The 9,945-nt window shown below is 42.4% G+C and overlaps 1 pseudogene across 1 annotated transcript; it reads left to right on the top strand.

Moving 5' to 3' along the window:
• The first annotated feature begins 3,525 nt into the window (after positions 1-3,525).
• Positions 3,526-4,811, top strand: LOC111520959 (annotated as a pseudogene). Its single transcript, XR_002724815.2, has one exon. The product of XR_002724815.2 is annotated as an NADH dehydrogenase [ubiquinone] 1 alpha subcomplex subunit 9, mitochondrial pseudogene (transcript).
• The last annotated feature ends 5,134 nt before the right edge of the window (positions 4,812-9,945 follow it).

Raw genomic sequence — 9,945 nt, 5'->3', positions numbered from 1 at the left:
TTCTTTACTAGAAAATAAAATGAGCTCACATCTGAGAATGTTAGCATCCAGCTTTCTCATTCGTATTTCTCATTTCCTTAACAAATAGAGCACTCTTTCATGCATCCAACTATGTGATCTTGCCCACAGTAAGGGACATTTTAAAGTTAACTGATCACTCACATCTACAGCGCCTTATAACAGGTTTTTAACCTCTTCTTCAACAAGCGACTGGGAATACCAGAATCAGCATTTTAACAGTTTCAGGTCTAGGAACTAGACTGTCAATCTCTGCATCACATCACGGACACTTACATCACATCATGGACGTTTACTCTTCCACTGAGAACTGCTGATTTGCCAGTATATTCCCTGGGTATCTCCACCTCATCTATTTGACTTAAAAATTCACACTCCTGTCTGTCAAATATCTAGGGCATAATATTCTACAACCTAAGCCTTGAATAAATGCCATCGTAAGTTATACCCTTATCATGTTAGGATTGCTAAAATGTTTATGACATTCTTCAAAATGAACTGCAAAGAATCATCTGACAAAATGAGTTTGACGTTATGTATAACATTCTTATTGTGTTTCTGGGAATCGTCCTGCACTTGTTCTGTCTGTTCCATCAGATGAGCTCACTGTGATTAGTTTCTGCAAAGAAAGAAACATTACTAGCTGCCTCTTGCTATGGCATCTCAGCTTAGTGAAAAGGGACCCAGGCTCCCACTGTGGGGCCACTGGATTCACAGTAGATAAGTGAGTCACAATTTCTTTTGGCCTCATTTTCCTCATGTGATATTGGGGTGTTCATTATATGATCCTTCAACTCCCTTATAGGTCTAACTCCTACAGCTCTGTGACTATGACTGTGACCCCACGAGGCACTCTAGATAACTCTCAAACCAGCTCAGAAGCTCAGAGACTTTGTAGCTTCCAGAACCCTCTCTTACAGCCTACCTCATGCAAGTTTCCTAACATGCCCATGGGGTAGGCAGCACTTCACCATTTTATTCTCATTTTGCTCATATTGATACTGAGCCCAAGAATGGCTTACCTAAGGTATCACAGCCAATAATCAGAAAGACTTGGACTCCAACCCAATTCTAGAGTTTTAAATGCCCAGTCTTGTGCCCTTTCTACTACACAGTAATGTTTCTCTCATAAAGTTTCAACAAACAATCACTAACAATTGTGTAGGAAATTCTCATTCCCCCTACATGCTGCTATGTAAATTAATCTGGAAGTAGATGTGCACATGTCATGGTTGGAGCATTTTTGTCCTAGGAAAAAGCTATTATTTCCCTTAGGAAATCTGTTCATTTAAGACATTTTTGAGGACTACAAACATTGCAATATCCAAGGTTCTGTGATGAGTACTTTGTTGGCTCAAAGATTCTCCCGTCCAGGGGTCACAGTCTTGGTGAACCAATGGGATGCAATTAAATAAGCTATAATAGAAGGTGGAAAGTCTCAAGAAGAGGCAAAATGTCCCCTGGGAACTTTCCTCTGGGAGGATCAGAGAAGGCCTATTAGCTTTCTATGGCTGCCTTAACAAGTTACCACAAACTTGGTGGCCTAAAACAACAGGAATTTATTCTCTCACAGTTTTGGAGACCAAAAGTCCAAAATTAGTGTCAACAGAGCCACACCCCTTCTGAAGGCTCTAGAAGACAACTCTTGCCTGTTCCAGCTACCAGCATTCCTTGGCTTGTGGTAACATCCCTCCAATCTCTGCCTCTGTCTTCACATGGCCATCTTTTTTGCATCTCTGGGTCATCTCCTCTTCTTATAGATATACAAGTTATTGGTCTTTAGGCCCTATTTCCAAATATGGTCACATTCTAAGGTTCCAGGTCACCATGAATTTGGGAGAGACCTTATGCAACCCACTTCAGAAGGCTTCCCAGAAGAGATGTCGTTTGAACAGAGCCATGAAAACCAACTGATTCTTACAGCGGCAGTGAAGAGGAAAACCATCCTAAGAGGACTCAGGAGAAAGATATGGAAGTGGGCACATTCTGGGCATATAGAAAGAGACAAGCACCTTGTGGAAGCATAAGAAAAAAATGCAAAGAGAATGCATTCATCTGCTTGGGCACCCATAATAAAATACCACAGGCCAGGTGGCTTAAAATGCAGACAGTTATTTTCTCACAGTTCTGAAGCCTGGAGTCCAAGATCAAAGTGGCATTAGGGTTGGTTTCTGGTGAGGCCTCTCTTGCTAACTTACAGACAACACCTTTTCTCTGTATCTTCATGTAGCCTCATCTCTGTTTATACAGAGAGAAAGAGAGTGAGTTCTAGTACCTCTTCTTATAAGGACACCAGTTGTTATGGTTAGGCTGTGTCCCCACCCAAATCTCATCTTGAATCGTAACTCCCACAATTTCCACATGTCATGGGATGGGCCTGGTGGGAGGTAGTTGAATCATGGGGGTGGGCATTTCCTATGCTGTTCTTGTGATAGTGAATAAGTCTTGTGAGATCTGATGGTTTTATAAAGGGGAGTTTCCCTGCACAAGTTCTGTTATTCTCTCTTGTCTGCCACCATGTAAGACGTGCTGTTTGCCTTCTGCCATGATTGTGAGGCCTCCCCACTCACATGAAATTGTGAGTCCGTTTTCTTTTTCTATAAACAGCCTTGGGTATGTCTTTATCAGCAGCATGAAAACAGACTAATACACCAGTCCTATCAGATTGGGGCCCCACTCTCATGACCTCGTTTCACCTTAATTCCTTTCTTAAAGGCTCTACCTCCAAATATCATACCAATTTAAGAATGACAACTTTCATAAATTTAGAAAGAAGAGCTTTATTTCTCATGAAGAGTTTCAGCCTGCAGAGTGGCCATTCCCAGAGGCTGGGAAGTGTAGCCTCTGGTCAGAAGCCAAAAACAGATACTTCAAGGGAAGGGGAAAAGGGAACAGAAACATATGGTAAGTTGGGTGGTTAAGTGTACATATTCAACAGATTATAGGAGGAGTCATTAATATTTACAAAAGGAAAAACATGCACATGTACAGTTGAGCTTCGTACCTCTTCATGTGTCCTGTGTACAAAAAGTGGCAGTGTTAGCATAATCCCAGGGTGGAGTTTCAGGCCCTCTGGCATCAAAAGATGAAGCAGATGACATGAAAACCTTCACTGCACATTCTCTGCAGATTGGCCAGAACAACTCCATGGTCAATTGTCTCTCATCAGGAAGAAATGCTGGTCCATTGTTGCACTGAAACTGCAAAAGTGAGGGGCAGCATCAGATGGTTGGTTGATATCAGCAGCAGAGTCTTTTGAGAGGGCTGGTTTCTATTCAGCCTGTAAGGAAGAAGGCCTAATGGCTGTTAGTGAGGGAGCAGGTATAACAAGGTGTGTCCAACCTATCATACCATCATGGCTGAGAACCATTTTCAAGGTTATTCTGGGGTTGCTATGGCCAAGAGAAGGTCTGTTCACTCAGTTGAGGGGCTTAGAATTTTACTTGTATTTCCCAATAGTTATATCAGGAGGTAGGGCTTCAAAATGTAAATCTGTGGAAAGGGATTGTGGGAAAAGATGGCGGCTGCCGCACAATCCCGGGTTGTCCGGGTCCTGACAATGTCACGTTCTGCCATTACTGCAATAGCCACATCAGTGTGTCACGGCCCACCCTGTGGCCAGCTTCATCATGCCCTCATGCCTCATGGGAAAGGTGGACGTTCCTCAGTCAGTGGGATAGTGGCCACTGTGTTTGGAGCAACAGGATTCCTGGGGCGATATGTTGTCAACCACCTTGAACGCATGGGGTCACAGGTAATCATACCCTATCGGTGTGATACATGTGACATCATGCACCTTCGTCCCATGGGTGACCTAGGCCAGCTTCTGTTTCTGGAATGGGACGCGAGAGATAAAGATTCTATCTGACGAGTAGTGGAACACAGCAATGTGGTCATCAATCTTATTGGGCGAGACTGGGAAACCAAAAACTTCGATTTTGAGGATGTTTATGTGAAGATTCCCCAGCAATTGCTCAAATGTCCAAGGAAGCTGGAGTTGAAAAATTCATTCATGTTTCACATCTGAATGTGCATATTAAAAGCTCTTCTAGATATTTGAGAAATAAGGCTGTTGGAGAGAAAGCAGTGAGAGATGCATTTCCAGAAGCCATTATCATAAAGCCGTCAGACATCTTTGGAAGAGAGGATAGATTCCTTAATTCTTTTGCACATATGCGTCAGTTTGGTCCTATACCCCTTGGTTCTTTGGGCTGGAAGACAGTTAAACAACCAGTATATGTCGTAGATGTGTCCAAAGAAATTGTTAATGTAGTTAAGGATCCCGATGCCAGCGGGAAAACCTTTGTTTCATTGGTCCAAATCGGTACCTCCTCTTTCACCTGGTGAAGTACATCTTTGCTGTGACTCACAGATTGTTCCTCCCATTCCCCTTGCCACTTTTTGCCTATCGATGGGTAGCAAGAGTCTTTGAAATAAACCCATTTGAGCCCTGGATAACAAGGGATAAAGTGGAGCGGATGCACATCACAGACATGAAATTGCCTCACCTACCTGGCTTAGAAGACGTTGGCATTCAGGCAACACCACTGGAACTCAAGGCCATCGAGGTGCTGCGCCGTCACCGCACCTACCGCTGGCTGTCTGCTGAAATCGAGGATGTGAAGCCGGCCAAGACTGTCGACTTTTAGTGCCTCCTGAGCAGCTCTTGGTTTTGGTGTCTTTGGGGTCAGCCCATGTAGTTTGAGCACCCAGCCAGGTCGTCTCTTTAGAGGATCCTGTACACAGTTCCACTATTAAAAACATTTGAGGTTGAAAAAAAAAAAAAAAAAAAATCTGTGGAAAGAACACAGACAAAATTCAGTCCATAAAAGATTATTTAAAGCCAAATGAAAATAGGTCAAGAATACCAACCAGGCCAAGGAATTGGACCTGTATTCCGCCAATCATAGAAAGATGTTGAAAATCTTGATCGAAGTTATAAAAATGTTTTCAAGAGAGGCATCCTCCTTTTCATTTTCCTGTTCTATAAAGTAAGGACTATTTTCTAGGAGCCCTTTCAGACTGTTAGGGTATGATTGCTGGCCACATTTTAGAAAATTAATCTCTAAGAATTGCTAACTCTGTCTGAATCACGGGCTATGAAGCAATTACGTCACCAAAAGTTAGATAATTTTTAAGAGTCATTGTTTTTTATTCTAAAATGGCTAATAATTATAGACCAGTTGCTGTCAAGAGCAACAGAATCCTGCAAGTTCTTAGTATCATCAAATAAATAATAATACAGAATAAGATGGTCTGAGTGTGGTGGCTCACACCTGTAATCCCAGCACTTTGGGAGGCCAAGGTGGGTGGATCACTTGAGGTCAGGAGTTCGAGATCAGCCTGGCCAACATGGCAGTCTCTATTAAAAACACAAAATACTAGCCGGGAGTGGTGGTGGGTTCTTGTAATCCAAATTTCTTAGGAGGCTGAGGCATGAGAATCACTTGAGCCCTAGAGGCAGAGGTTGCAGTGAGCCAAGATCACGCCAGTGTACCCCAGCTTGGGTGACAGAGTAAGACTCTGTCTCAAAAAAGATATAAAAAGACATAATAAGATGAATCTGTGAGATTTTTTTAATTTGGACAATTCTGGCATGATTAGCTTGCATTATAAGGGACATTTGTAAATATTTTTCCAAGGCCTTACTTTTATACAGTTTCCAAAAGAAATCCTGGGTCTTCTTTAACTCCCTGCTCAGTAAAATGTGAATTGAAAGGCAGTATTTTATACCAAAGGGCCAGAGCTGGAAGGATACTTCTGAAATTACTCATTTCTGACTCTCACATCACAGACGAGTAAGCTGAAGCCCAGAGGTACACAGTGATTGGCCTGAGACAGCACCCCAGCTATTTATTGGAAAAGCTTGCCTGATGCAAACAAGAAATAAGCCTTATTTCAAGATTTTCAACATCTTTCTATGACCAGTTATGACTGGTGAAAAACCAGAACTGCTCTAAAATTTAACCAACATTATGTAGTACTTGCTATGTTCCAGGTACTGCTTAAGTCAGTTTCTCTCCTGGCCATAGAAAGTACCTAGGGATATTGTCAAAAGGCAGCTTCTGATTCAGCAGGGCTGGGGCCAGGTCTGAGAGTCTGCATTTCCATTATAACAAGCCCCTAGGTATTGCTGATGATGCTGGTCTGAAGACAACACTTTGAGTAACAGGGGTCCAAGTACTTTACTTATTTATTTATCTATTTACTTATTTATTTATTTATTTATTTGAGACAGAGTCTTGCTCTGTGGCCCAGGCTGGAGTGCAGTGGCATGATTTCAGCTCACTGCAACCTCCGCCTGCCAGGTTCAAGTGATTCTCCTGCCTCAGCCTCCTGAGTAGCTGGGACTACAGGCACACATTACCACGCCTAGCTAATTTTTGTATTTTTTAGTAGAGACGGAATTTCACCTTGTTGGCCAGGCTGGTAACTCCTGACCTCAAGTGATCCACCCACCTGGACCTCCCAAAGTGCTGGGATCATAGGCAGGAGCCAACATGCCCGGCCCCAAGTACTTTATAAATATCAATTCTTCTATTCTCCAAAATAACCCTGCTACTGTTACCGATATAGGTACTGTTGCTATTCCAATTTTATGGAGAAGGAAAGTGAGTTGTCTAAGGGCACACAGGCAGAAAGGGCCAGAGTCAGGATTTGTACCCAGACAGCCTAACTGTAACTGTGCTCTTAACTACATTACCCTCAGATTCTCGAAAGCAGTCCACGATCATCTGCATGCATCCACATGTCTGCTTTCAAGGCTAGGGCACTAACACTCTATTTTAGTATGCTGTCATTAAAATAATCACCATGAAAATTATTTTTAAAACTAAGAAATGCTCATGATATAATGTTAAGCAAAAATATCAGAATACAAAATACATCAGGCCGGGCCAGGCTCCCTGACCACCCACCTCCGTCACTCAAGTAGGAACCACCCAAGTCATCCCTGCAACAGCAGGAAAGGTGTTCTCTCTTTTCCTCTCTCCCAGAAACTACCCCTGGGAAATTTCATTCTTGCTCCTGCTCCCCAACAAATACTTTAGGAAGTAAGGTCTCCCCCGATCAAAGACGTGAGAGAAAAGTAGTCACGGCACCCTGGGAGCAAGCCAGCCACCCTAGCATCTATAGCTTTCTTTCATTCATTCAATAAACATCCACCGAGAACCTACTATGTGCCATACACCATCATAGGTGCTGGGATACAAAACAGACAGAGTCCCTGCCCCCATGAAGATTACATTCTAGTGGGGAGTGGCTGACAATTTTTAAAAACATAAAAATAAGCATATTATATAGTATCTTACTAGACGATAATTGTTATAGAAAAGTAATAGAGCAGGGGAGTCAGCAGGGCTGGGGGGAGGGGGTTGCAATGGTACTTAGGGTTGTCAAGGTGACCTCAGCAAGAAAATGACATCAGAGAGAGGATTTGAAGTGAGGGAGTTCATGATGCACGTGTCTGGGAAAGAACATTCCAGGCAGACAGAACCACAGGTGCAAAGGCCCTAAAATAGAAACACATCTAGAAAGTTAAAGGTGCAGCAAAGAGGCCGTGGTGTCTGAAATGGATGAGTGACAGGAAGAGGAGTCAGAGAGAGAATGGTTAGGGGAAGGGACAGATCATGCAGAGCTTCATTGGCCTTAATGAGGGCCTTGGCCTTTACTTTGAGAGTAATGGGGAGAATCAACCTCAGAGGACAAGGATAGAAGCTTGAAGACCAGCTAAAAGGCAACTGCAAGAATCCACGCAAGGGATGTTTGTGGATCAGACCAAAGTGGTTGCAGTGGAGATAGTGAGAAGTGGTAATGAGATTCCAGATATCGGAGTTTTCTGAAAGGTTAGATGTGAAATGTGAGCATAAGAGAGGAGTCAGGGATGCTTCCAAGGCAATTAACTCGGGCACTTAAACACATGAAGCTGTCCTTAACTGAGATGTGAAAGAAGGTAAGGAAAGCCAACTTGGAAGAAAGATCTAGAGTTTAGTTTCAGACACATGGAGGTGGAAATGCAGAGACATGGAATAGACGGTTGTCTCTGTGAGTCTGGAATTCAGGGATAGGTGTGGGCTGGAGGTGCTCGTGTGGGAACTTGCAGCACAGACAGCCATGAGACCAAATGAGATTTCCAAGAGCGTGTGGAAGGCAAGAAAGAGGAGCGAACTAAGATCTGAGCCCTGGAGGTGTCAATGAAAAGAGAAGGAAGCAACAAACATCTGGGGAGATGTATCCAGCAGCAGAAGAGGTAGGAAGTAAAGTGCAGAGTCTTGGAAGTCAAGAGAAGAAAATGTTTGCTGGAGGAGAGAGTGAGCAGCTGTGTCAGCTGCTGCTACAAGGTGAAGTGGGACGAAGACTGAGAACCAAGCTTTGGATGCAGCAAGGCAGAGGCCATGGTGACCTTCACGAGCAGTTTCACGGAAGTAAGAAAAGGAATATTTTTCCCCACAGGAAGGATAGAAAACTTAAATGATAAAAATGGGAAAGGGGCACCATGGCTGGCATTAAACCTATAGGGAGGGATGGAGGAAGAAGCAACAATGCCTATGGCCCTTAAAGGACAGATCTGAGTCATCCAAGCTGAAATGCTTCTGTGAGTGTAGGAAAAGGCTTTATGTTCTCATGACTCAACAGATTATGCCACTAATTTACTGATTCTTTGTTCTCTCTTCAGCTGTGCCCTGAATAAAGCTTAATCTCTTAAGTAGAAGAAAAAAATGAAAGGTCATTGACCAGCAATTAAGCTGTCACTCAAATGAAACCTGGATCCAGTTCATTACATGAAAGGGCTACTTGCAACATTCTTCCTCAATTTGAGATTCGTGGCTCCAACAATGGAGTTTTGGCTTTGATATTGCTGCCACACCTTTGGAACAACAGTATTGGGACATTCACACTGTCCTTTCTCTGTATTCAGCCCACAGAAGCCAGATTTCTGCATTCAAGGCCAAACCTGCTCTTTCTATCAACTCTGTAAAATCATCTCCTATCACCAGCATTCCTGCCAAGTTACCCATTTAGAACTGTCTCTTTCTTTTTCACACAAAGCCATATGTGAATGCAGAAGAGATGATATACTTAAACCCATCAGAATCATTCCTTTTTTATCCCAAAAATGGAAGATCTGCCTTAAAATTCCTGAACAGTACCTTCTAACTCATTAGCAATTACCAATTGCTTGTTTCCCTAGTTAAACCAGACTATAAAATATATTTCTAGGAAAGCACCTAAGACATTATACTCACACAGATGATCATCTACTTTGTTTCAACCTGATGGGAAGAACTATCATTATTACTCCCATGGCTAGGAAATAAGACAATTGCAATCAAACCTCATCATTTCAGATCCTGCTACTCTGACAATAACAGTAATTCAACTTTGATTGAAGATTACCTTTGTAGCACATTTGAAAAGAAGGCATTGCAAAGAAAATTAATGACACGAATAATGTCCAGGGAAGATATTTAAGCTACTTAGAACATAAAGAGTTTCAAATATCATCAATTTGTTAAAGGAGAGCTATCTTCAACAATACTAGCACAGAAAGATAGGATGCATGTGTAATTATGATAGGTATCTACTCATGGGTTCATTATGTCCCACCTTTTCCCAAATCTTAGGAGGTTTTGTTGTAATTGCTGAGCTACACACACGCGCACATACACACACCCACTACCTCACCCACAGTCATGCAAGTATCTTCAAACAACTTGCCAACCCACACATTTTATTTGACAACACCCACACCCCACCCACAATTAGGTTTCCCAGATTCAAAAAGTAAATTGCTGGTCCTTTCTTTTGGTGCACAATAAGAAAGTAACAGCGATACACTTGAGTCATAAATGGACTACTCCCCAAACCGCTTTCTCATAATTATATAATTATAATTTTAGCAGTATAAAATTAAAAGAAAAAATATTA

Source organism: Piliocolobus tephrosceles, chromosome 7, assembly GCF_002776525.5.
Source record: "Piliocolobus tephrosceles isolate RC106 chromosome 7, ASM277652v3, whole genome shotgun sequence".
Lineage (NCBI taxonomy): Eukaryota > Metazoa > Chordata > Mammalia > Primates > Cercopithecidae > Piliocolobus > Piliocolobus tephrosceles.
Note: the sequence above shows the minus strand (reverse complement) of the source record. Positions and strands in the feature narration are given on the sequence as shown.